Source organism: Orycteropus afer, unplaced genomic scaffold (assembly GCF_000298275.1).
Source record: "Orycteropus afer afer isolate SDZICR_OR568_19922 unplaced genomic scaffold, OryAfe1.0 scaffold00264, whole genome shotgun sequence".
Classification (NCBI taxonomy): Eukaryota; Metazoa; Chordata; class Mammalia; order Tubulidentata; family Orycteropodidae; genus Orycteropus; species Orycteropus afer.
Window position 1 is genome coordinate 4,612,786 of NW_006921851.1, and position 12,114 is coordinate 4,624,899.

Sequence of the window (12,114 nt, forward strand, 5' to 3'; positions counted from 1 at the left end):
TTTTTGAAGAAGTACATATCTGGACTCGTACGTAGGTCAGGGTGTTTTCTGTTTTGCAGACTTACAGTCATGGTAGCTGATAGTGGAGTTTCTTATGATGAAATAGAGAGGAAGAGGCCTACTTGAGGCTCTGCTGAAAATGACTGAGACCTTTCTTGGTCATAGAAACTTACGTAAGCTAAGAGACAAAAAGAGAACATAGAGAGAGTGGAAGAATGAGAGTGAAATGTGGCTTTGTCATATAAGAAAACTTATTTTCTCTAAAAAGAAAAAAAATTGTCCAAATTAGTCATAATATGTCTAATTTTTATTTTAGTCTGGCTTGTAAATAGGAAGAAGAGTGCTTACCTGACTTCTGTTCAGTCTCTAAATATGACCTGGATGGTAGCACATAAGTATGAGGCCCTGTCAATAATTAACAATAATTATTATAATCAGTAATTACAAGGAACCAGATGCTTATTGAAAAAAAAGTCCCCAGTGTAGGCTGTGTACTGGAATGACCTAGGAAGCTTTAAATATAGAGATTTCTGGGCTTCACCTCCAGAGATTCTGATGTAATTGTTCTGGAGTAGAGCCTAGGCATATGGATTTTAAAAGCTGCACAGATGATTCTAATATGCAACCAAATTGAGAACTGCTATTAACAACTAGTTCACTTCTGGATTTGCAGGTGTTAGGTAATTTGCATACCTTACTTGAAGGCGAAGCCAATTTTGAATTGCTTTGTAATACAACGATGTCTTTCTGTTTCTCAACTCTGTTCATCAGATATTGAGTGCTTACCAGGTACAAGACACTGTTGTTAAATTAGGGGATTTAAGTATGCATATGATATGGTTCTTGTCTTCAAGAGTTTATTTAAAAAAACAAACTAAAAATAACACCAAAATAACTCTAATGGAACTACTGCAAGCTAAATGTCATTAAAATGAATCATGCAATTATGGTAATTGAATTGAGAGAAGGACAAATTGTATTTAATTAGAGGGGATCAAGGAAGGCTCTACGAAGGTGGCATTTGAGCTGTCTGAGGCTTGGCATGCAGAGAGGGGGTAGGGATATCATTCCAGGTGGAAGGAACATATGAGCACAGATACAAGTGGGAGAGCAAGGAAAATATTTAAGAAATAGCAAGTGGATTATGTTTTGGCTGGTGTGCATAGAAGGTAGTGGGAAACAAATCTAGAAAGGAAGGCTGAGGCTAGCTTTAAAAATATTTTAAAACCTGCTTTAGCAGTTGATTGGGGTTGTTATGAATTCTTATTCATTATGTTCATAAAGCTGATGTGAGTGAACACATCATGATATGGTTTAAGGATTTATTTTTCTATACATTGCTTGAATTTGATATAGGTAGGTAGATAGATGTGTGTGTGTGTGTGTGTGTGTTGTGTGTGTGTATGATTATGTTAATGCTTTAAGTCAGGAAAGCATATTACAAAGTAAATTACATACGTTAATAAATTTTATTCTTAGTTTTGAATAAACTCAAATACCTTTTAAATTTGAGAGAAAAATCATAGAAAAATATTTATTTTAAGATAGCATTGATTTTTCAATACTTTTCAAAATAGGCCTTTTATTCAGATGAAATCTGGACTAAAGTCTAATATGAACAAATAAAAAGATTGCCCTGGTTTGAGCAGGATATTGGACAGAGGGGGTTCTAGAGCTCTACTCTTTCAGGTCCTGCTACATTCATGTTCCCCCATAATTTTTAATTAATATTTCTTCCTAACATATCAAAAAGTGGGGAGATTTTTTTTTTTTTTTTAAATTACTAGGAATGAGAGTATGATCCTAACAACCTAACATTGACTTGCCAAGGTGAGAAGAAATTTAAGAAATGTGTATAATGAGAGTGTGATGAAAGAGTCAGTGGTAACCTCCGTCATTATGACAAAATTGCAAACATGTTTGCTGAATGGCTGCAAAGCACTAGGCCTCACACTAGGCAGTGAGGATGCAAACCGCAAGACAGGCACTTGAAATGATGTTTGTTATATGACCTGCCAGGCTGAGTGCAGTGTGTGGTGGCAGGAGGTGGACATGCCCTCAGGCTTTGGGTATGAGGAAGACTGCCTGGGGGAAGTGATATCTAATCTAGTGCTCTCTCTTAACAGCAGCTTTTTGCAGTGATGGAAATGTTCTGTATTTGTGTCATCCAATGTGGTGGCCATTAAGCCACTAGTCACTAGTGTGACTGGGAAACTACATTTAAAATTTTGTGTAATTTTAATTAACTTAAATTTAAAAAACCATATATGGCTAATGACTACCACATGAGACAGTGCAAATTGGATCAGAGTCTTGAAGGGTGTTATGACTGCCTGGTCAGAAGAAGGGAATGCAGCCCATGGAGAGAGGTGGGCTTCTAGTCATTGTAATTAATCTGGTTTTGGCCAGGGGTGAGCGAGAGCTGAGGGTGTTTGTTAGCCTGGAAGGAATGCAGTATCTCTGGGCATAACATCTGGAAATGAGAGAGCTATGGTGAGAGGCTTGGAATGTTTACAGGGGGGGCATTTATACAGGTTCTTCACAGGAGTATGTTGTTGTTGTTGTTATTTGCCGTCGAGTTGGCCCCGACTCATAGCGACCCCTCCTTGGGTTTCCGAGGCAGTATCACTACGGAAGTAGGATTGCCCAACCTTCCTTCCGAGGAGTGGCTGGTGGGTTTGAACTGCCAGCCTTCTGGTTAGCAGTCAAGTGCCTTAGGCACTATGCTACCAGAGCTCCCTCACAGGAGTATGTGGGGGTGGAAAGGTAGAAGGTGAAAGGGGAGTGTGTGTGTGGGGGGGGGTATTGTGAGCTGGCTCACTACTGGGGCTGGGGACAGATGTGGCATGACAAATTGAGCTGCCTTGCATGGATTCGAGATTTTACCCTGAGGAAATGTTTTTATGCAGGGAAGTGACATGATCTGACTTAAGTTTTAGGACAAGTACCTGGGCTGTGTCAGGGCAAATGGATCAGGGATGGGAAGGTGGAGCCAGGAGGACCAGTTGCAAGGCTGTTCCTGGGACTGTAGGTGTGACCAGGCTGGGCCATTGTAGGGAGGTGGCAGTAGGTTGGGAGGAAAATGGGTTCATGGAGAGAGTGAAGAAGGTGGCCTTGCAATACTTGGTGATGTTTTCATAGAGCAGGAAGAGATTTTTCTGGTTTCTGGGTCGAATATCTAGGCAGATGGGAAACTATGTACCAAGAGAGGGGACACAAGAGAAGATGCCCATTTGAGGCATCAGAAGATGAGTTCTAGCTTGGTGGAGACGGATATGTGGGTTGGAAGCTTAGGAAAAAGATCTGAGTGAGATGTAGAGATTTAAGGACCAAGAGTGTGCTGACAGAAGAGAAGATACTCACCACAGGAGAGTATGCAGAGTGAGAAGACCAGAAGACCCTGGTAGAACCCACTGGAAAGTCAGTTTTTAAGGAGTGAGCAGAGAAGGAGATCAAAGAGACCAAGAAGGAGCAGGCTTAAAAAAAATCCAGGATGCCAAGGGAAAAAAGATATAATCTGCACTGTTGAGTGATTTGGAGAGGTCAAATAAGGATGCAGAAGTGGCCACTACATTAGCAGTAAGGAAGAGCAGAGCCTATGGGAGGAATTTCAGGAAGTGGTGAGGCAGAAGCCAATTTACATACAGCAGTTGAAGGAAAAAGATGGCATCAAGTGGCAGAGAGAACATATGTAGATATAACTCTTATAAGGAACTTACCATTAGTTGTCATATCTCCAGTGATCAAGTACCTGTTTTGTTTTGTTTTTTAATAACTTTTTATTATGATTTGGGTGAAATTTTATAAAGCAGATTTGTTTTACAATCAGCAGTTCATACACATTTTGTTTTGTGACAATCCCCAAAATGTAACAGCTCTCTTCCCACTTCCTCCCTGTAGTCACCCTTTCCCTGTGTCCTTGCCTGTGTATTCCTGCCTCCCTACATTTCTCTCTGTGAATATGCTGCCCTTCAGATCTCCTGTGGTTGATTGTTCTAAGGAGTGCTTCTCCCTGGTGTAGTTGTTCAGCTCATAGGCCTGTCCATTGTTTGGCTAAAAGTGGCTGGAGCTCCTCAAGGATACTCTTGGGATATCATACAGCCCATATTTTAGAAATAGATTTTTTCAGGCTTTGCTGAGATTGCAGTCTTAGGGCTCATTTCAAGAGTGAAAATCTCTAGTCTGCACAGATGGAAAATCTTTCAAAGAATGAATATAGGAATAGTTAATAGGAGTGTCTAACAACTGTCATCTCAACCTAGAGAGTTGTCTGTGGTCTGACACTGTGCTTGCAGTTAACTGAGTGACTTAGTTAAAAGTATACAGACTAGTAGATAGGTGGCACTGTGTGTCTGCCAAACTGAGTTAGGAACAGGAATACAGCCTCTAGCACCAAATGAATAGCATTGTGGGAATAGAAATTTTTGTTATTTTTAATGTTAGTGGCATGAACTTGTCTAATGATGATGAATAGATTTTATTTTAAATCTTTGCAACTTAAATTTCAGGAGACTACAGATTGTATGTAGTGTTGTAATGGTTTGTGCTATGACATTCTTTACCAGGAGAAAGACATGAACCTTTACATTTATAGAGATTATTAATCTATATCTTGGAGTAAGACTTTAGTAAGGAGATCTGGTGCCAGAGTGGTTAAAGCATTTGGCTGCTAACCAAAAGGTTGGCTGTTTGAACCCACCAGGTACTCGATGGGAGAAAGATGTGGCAGTCCACATCTGTAAAGATTACAGTCTTAGGACAGTACTGCTCTGTCCTGTAGGGTCACCAAGAGTCAGAAGTGACATGATGGCAGTGGGTTTTTTTATTTTATTTTATTTTTTAAAGGCTTTAATGTCTGCAAAAACGGCAAGGAGGCCACATGTTCTGACCTCCTCTAATCTCACAAGAGGAAGACAGCAGTAACCCAAGGCCTATTACTGCAAGGCCAAACATGCTGCCTCCCTCCAGCCCTTTCACCAACCGTTCCTCCCAAAGCACCCACCACCTCTCTCCTGGGTTCGATAATTCACTGCAGTGGCCACACAGAACTCACAGATTACAGGGTTTATTAGGGAAGCACCAGTCTACAACTCAAGTTCAGGAAGAACGCTCAGTCTCTCTCCCAGCCCACCGTCCCTCAGCCAAGAGTCTCTCACAGTCTCTTTCCCAGCAGTGCTGGTCCCTCGGTGTCTCACTCAGCAATGCGCTGTCTCAGGAGCCCATGTCTCTTTCAGCAGCAAGTCTTCCTCCACCAGCAGTCTGAGAGAGTTCTGCCTCCAGGTCTCCTTTAGAGCCCGCAGGGTGGTCAAACTAGCCAATTATGGCATCAGAACTCTAAGCACCTGAGAGAGAATGGGCACCTCCCAGAACATTGTTTTGTGCCACTCCCAACAGAAATACTCCAGGTGGACACCTTCAGCAATCAGGAGCTCCTCAGTTGCTCATAGCAAATTCCACCTTGGAGTTTACAAAGACTTATGGGTAGAAAAGCCACACAAAGTAATTTACTATACCACAATGTCCTAGGATGTTTAATAAACTAAGACTTTGGTTTGACATCACAGATTACACATTTGTGCAGCAAAGTAAGGTACTGTTTTAGTCATTGAGGGCCATTGAAAAATCCAATTGACATAGTGGATTTAATAAACACAAGATGCATTTATGCCAAGTGAAAGATGCCTGTAAAACAGGGCTTGCAGCCATTTAGGCAGTGGGGAGAACTACATCATAAATGCACATTTCAGTGAGAAGATTTAGACTTTATTGATGCGTAAAGCACTTGACTGCTAACCAGAAGGCTGGTGGTTCAAACCCACCAGCCACTCCTCGGAAAGAAGATGGGGCAATCTGCTTCCGTAGTGATACTGCCTTGGAAACCCAAAGAGGGGTTGCTATGAATCGGGTCTGACTCGACGGCACATAACAGCAACAACAACAACAACAACAAAATACCTATGTAGAAAGTATAAAAGGGCCAAAAACTTCAATGAAGAAAACAGAAGACACTCCTCTGTAATCAAAGTTATTCCTTCTTTGGAGTTATTACTTTGATTGTTTTCCCCTTTTATAGATAAGTATGTCATGCTGTATTTCTATTTTGTTTATTAACTTAGCATTGTATTGTGATCACTTCTTAAGTATTAAAATTCTTTAAAAGCATTATTTTTAATGGTGGTCTAATGCTCCATTTGGGAGCTCTGGGTACATAGTGCCTAAGGCATTTAACTGCTAACCAGAAGGCTGGCGATTCAAACCACCTCCTCGGAAGGAAGATGAGGCAATCTACTTCTGTAGTGATACCACCTCGGAAACCCAAGGAGGGGTCGCTATGAGTTGGATCTGACTCCACAGCAGTGAGTTTGAGTTAATGCTCCATTCTATGACTGTTTTCGTATCTAACTCTTTTCCTACAATTAGGTTTTTGATATTTTTCCAGCTAAGGGCAAGATTTATTTCTTTACCAGAGTATATATGTTCTTTTAGTGTAGTATGACATACATAGGAGTCAATAATGAATGATGTGTTTTGAATTGGATGATTCTGATTTAAGAATTTGTTGTCCTGAGTAAAATAGATTCCTTCTGCCTGAAATACTTAATTAGCTAATGAATTGAATGCTTTTTTAATTTCCAATTAAAATTTTAAGTGGACTTGTGGGAGGGAATAATATTGGGTATTGGCAAAATGTCTTTCCAGAAGATTGCTGACTACTAGAACTATAATCCATGTAATTTACTGATTGTTCACATATTTTGTGATAATGAGTAGCATTGTCTGTTATGCATATTGAATGGCCCTGAGAATAAATTACATTGAATTTTGGCTTTTTAAAAAGTTTCTTGAGAAGAATTATTTTATATCATAAGAGATCAGAGTTTAGGCTCCAGAGCTAAACTGCCTGCATTTTCAGATTGGCTGAGCCACACACTGGCATCATGATTGTGCAAAAATTATTTAACTTCTGTGAGCCTCAGTTTCCTTAAGTGCAAAATGTGGATGATAGATGTAACTATCTCATAATGTTATTGTGAGGATATAGTTAGATAATCCCTATAAAAGCTAAAGCACAGTGCTTATTAAGTATGAAATACCAAGTAGCTATTATTATAATTATCATTATTATTATTTTGTATTCTGCTAATCCCCATGGCCAAGAGCATAGGCTTTCAATCTACATATCTGCTGAGATCTACAATTTATTACCTGTTTGGCTTTGGACCAGTTATTTAACTTCTAAACATTAGTACTTTAACCTACTTCATAATACTGTTAGGAGGTTTAAATGGGATAATGAATATCATAGCATTGTGACTGGTACATGCCAAGCATGTTACTATTGTTAATAGTAAAATTAAATAATTCTTATAAATTAGCATAAAAACAAGACATAAAGATAAAATATCAAGTGACTAATTCCAAGGCAGTGTATGGGGCAGACCAAGAATTGGAAATGACATAATGTAATACCTGTTTAGTTTAGGTTTATTAGTGTAGGTTTATGAACCCTTTTCACATACAGTACTGCATTGTCAGTGAAAAAAACATTGATCTATGGGTGGATAGATGAGTGGACAGGCTGAACTATTAGGTATGTCTATGCAGGGAGCAGTGTGCCCATGACCATGTGTAGGGTTAGTGACAATGTTTCCACAAGTGTATTTGTATGTCACTCCTATGCACAACTCCCTCCAATGGCTTCTCATCTATCTCAGAGAATAAGCCACATGTCCTCCCACTATCTTAGAAGACCCAGGCACTACACAATTCCAGGGCACCATTCATCTAGATGACAGCTGACAAACCACAGGCTAAATATGGAGCCACAAGCTAAGGACACTACACTTTTAAAAGATTGGAAAAATCAACAAAATAATATTTCATGACACATAAAAATATATGTAAAATTCAAATTTCAAAGTAAAGTTTATGTACTGTCTATGCTATGACAGCAGAGTTTAGTATTTGTGACAAAGACCATATAGCTTGAAAAGCCTAAGATATTTACAGTTTGGCCCCTCACAGACAAAATTTGCAGGCCCCTAATTCAGACTATGAAATGGGGCTGAAGGCTCTTACAAAGCCCTCTCTGTGCCTCCTCCCAATATTACCCTCTCTCCTTCTCCACCTCAGTCACTCTATTCTATTTACATGGTCTCCTTGCTCTTCCTGGGATACACAAGACCTGTCCCTGCTTCTAGGCCTTTCTATCCATCTATCTTTCCATCTGCCTGGAATGCAGTCTGGAATGCTCTTCTCCCAGTTACCTGCATGGCTTCTCTCTCACTACTTATGTAAATCCGAACTCTCCCCCACACCCTCAATCCCCACCATTCCATTTTTCCTTCTTAGCACCTATATACTATGTCTTTTACATACTCATCTCCCTCCAAGAGCATAATCTCCATGATGGTAGGGTATTTTTCCTGTTTTGATCACAGATGATCGCAGTGTCTAGAACAAAAAGCAGCATTCACAGGTTTTAGTAAATACTGTTCATCAAGTAAACGAATCAACTTGTTTCACAGTGTCACCAAGATACCATGCCCCCTACCTCTCAGTACTTTGGCTCATTCTTCCCCTGCCTCCTCAACTACCCTTTTTCCATCAAGCTGAGTAAAGCCTCTACTTCTGTTCTGGGCTTTCAATAAACTAACTTAATGGGGGAGGTCTTTTCTTTTTATTATCATAATGCTTAGTCTTTGTTAGGGTCTTGTAATAAGAATAAAAACACAAAGTACACTAAATCTGTTCATACACAAAACAGACCTTCTTCCTTCCCTCTCAAATCAGTTATTCAAATAAGAAAAATACATATTCTGTATAACCACTTCATGGGAATAAAAAATGGTAGCATTTTCTCTGAAAATGACAGTGGTAGCAAGGCACCATCTACTTCTTCTGGTCTCATAGTCATATACACTGAGGATTGCATGGTGTACCAGTCCCTTGGACTAAATGTTTCCATGAATGTTTGGTTGTCTTCATTCTTCTTTGCTCTGGATGAGGAGTAACCCATCATTGCTTCTAGATGGCTGCTTGCAAGCTTTCAATATCCCAGTCACTACTCACCAAAGTAGGATGTGGAACAGTGTTTTTGTGTAGTATGTTATGCCAATTGAGTTTGATGTCCCCTGCGACCATGGTCCCAAGCCCAAGGGTCCAACTACTCGTTCCCTCTGGGTAGCTGGCTGTGGCCAAGAAGTGACTACAACCTTGTCGGTTGTCAGCTCTACTATATACCTGGGAATTCTTAGAGAACATACAAATACACTTGTAGAAACATTGTCTCTAACCCTATACATCATCATGGCACACTGCCCCCTGCTTAGACAAACCTAACAGTTCAGCCTATCCACCCATCTATCCACCTGTTGATCAATGTTAGCCTTCACTGACAACATAGTACTGTATGTGAAAAAGGTTTATCTTTGTTGTCTGTACCTCCTATACACCTCCTTATGTCTTCCTGTACTGAAGAGTATTTTTAAAAGCATAAATTAAAACACTTATGATACCAAAAGAAACCAATTATATTGATATACAATGATCAAAAATTTAAAATATCTAAAAATTTTTCTAATTTGTAATATTAATGTATGTGCTTCACATTAAATAACAAGATCTAGCAAGCAGCAGGTCTAATACCTATTGTGATTTTGAGCAAGTGATGAGCACAAACAATACTTGAAGATATCTACAAGTCGAATGTGACATGAAACTACCTGGGACTTCAAATTGGTGACAAAGTCATGGGTACTGCTAATACGATTACGGCTTATTGTCTATATCTAGTTAACAACAGTGGGTCCTTTTAGTTGCTGAAAGATATACTCTTCTCATTCTCTCACAATTACATGTAAAAAATCCAAACCAAACTCACTGCTATGGAGTTGGATCCCATGCATAGCAACCCTGCCTCGGGTTTCCAAGGCGGATTTCACTATGGAAGTAGATTACCCAACCTTCCTTCCAAGGAGTGGCTGGTGGGTTTGAACCACCATCCTTCTGGTTAGCAGTCAAATGCCTTAGGCACTACACCACCAGAGCTCCCTAAGCACATGTACCCCTTCAAAAAATCCTGTTAGCTCTGTCTGCAACCAATACCAAAAATCTGACCGTTTCTCACACCTCCATCTAGATTACTGAAATAACCTCCTAACTGATTCTTTACTTCTGTTTTTGTCCCTACAATTTACTTTTAAACCAGTACTTATGATCATTATGCGATATCAACCACATGGAGGGGGATCTGTGTAAGAGATCCTGGATATAGTGGGAGAAAAATGTGGAACAAAACTCAAAATCATTAAAAAAAAAAAAAAGGAATCAGGTTTGCTGATTGAGCCTGGTGGAACCCCTGAGACTATGGACCCTAGCTCCCCTTCAGGTCTGGGATTGAACCTACTCCTGTGGCTTCCAGCCAAACAAAAAACAGGCATGTGAACTGAACATTTACATTAGGTAGATCCACTCTTTGGAGAGCTCAATCATGGGAGAATAGAAGGGCTGTGTATGCACAAGGAGACAGCTTGGGGGGCAGGAGTCCATAGGAGGGAAGGACACAGGGAAGAGGTAACTATGGGGAAGAAGTGGGAGGGGAGCTGTTGCCTTGTGGGAAATTGCAGTCAATGTCATGAGACAAAGTGTGAGCTGCTGTATGGAAAATGAATTTGTTCTGTAAACTTTCACACAAATTACAATAAAAATTTAAAAAAAAAAAATCTGAGAAGGGATCCACAGATTTCACCGCTGTCAATGAATTCTATGACACAGAAAAGTTTAAGAACTCCTGCTGTTGATAACTCCTTAGTGTTCCTTCCACTTGTGGAGGACCTCCATCTCACCTCTGAGTACATAAATCCAGCAATTCTTACTTCTCTCTGAACTTTCACTTTCCCCTTTTCTGCTTGATCTTTCCTGTCATCCCCAAATAAGCCATTACTTCTCCCCCCTTTTGTCTTCTCTTGACTCCATTTTCTCTGTTCTCCTTTACAGCAAACTCCTCAAAAGATGTTTCTAAACTCCATTTGTCTCCAATTCCTTTCCTTATATTTGCTCTTCAACATATTCCAGACATTATTCCATCCCTTATGACTCTATCAAAACTGTTCTTGCCAGGACACCTGTGACTTCCTCATGGCCAAACCAGTGGTCAGTTTTCAGGCCTCAGCTTACTTGACCTGTAGGCAGTATTTGACACAGTGGGTAACTTCATCCTCCATGAAATAAACACATTCTCTGCTTGGCTGAGAAGACACTTTATTTTTTTGTTGTGCCCTGCTTCTCTGTCTCCTATTCTTTTTGTGTGTGTGTGTGTGTGTGTGTGTGTGTGATTTGGGTGAAGATTTACAGAGCAAATTCACTTTCTATACAGAAGTTCACGTATACTTTGTCTCATGTCATTGACCACAGTTTACCACGATGCAACAGCTCCCCTTCCACTTCCTCCCCATAGTTACCGCTTCCCAGTGTCCGACCCTCCATACTCTCCTGCCCCCTAAGCTGTCTCCCTGTGCATAAGCAGCCCTTCTTTCTCCCATGATTGTTCTCTCCAAGGAATGTATCTACTTGAGGTAAATGTTAAACTCACATGCCTGTATTTTGTTTGGCTGGAAACCACAGGTGTGGGTTCAATTCCAGACCTGAAAGGCAGCTAGGGGCCATAGTCTCAGTGGTTCCATCAGGCTCTATCGGACCAGCAAACCTGGTCCCCACATTTTTTTGTTTTTCCTCCGAATGATTTTGAGTTTTGTTCCACATTGTTGTCCCTCTCCATCCAGGATCTCCTACATAGATCCCCTGCCAAGTGGATGACAGTGGTAGCCAGGCACCATCTAGTTCTTGTGGTCTCATAGTTGTATAGGCTGCAGATCAGATGGTGTACCAGTCACTAGGATTAATTGTTTCCATGAATTTTGGTTTTCGTCATTCTTCTTTGCTCTGGACAAGGAGACACCTATCGTTGCATCTAGATGGCAACTTGCTAGCTTTTAAGATCCCAATCGCTACTCGCCAAAGTAGGAGGTGGAACAATGTTTCGTATGGTATGTTATGCCAATTGAGCTTGATGTCCCCTGCGACTATGGTCCCAAGCCCGCAGGTTCAACTACT

General features: G+C 40.4%; 1 protein-coding gene across 1 annotated transcript in view; it reads left to right on the forward strand.

Annotated features, from left to right (window-relative positions):
• Positions 1 to 12,114, forward strand: part of ACTR3B (actin related protein 3B) — a 247,340-nt gene that overhangs the window by 135,980 nt on the left and 99,246 nt on the right. The window lies entirely within an intron of this gene.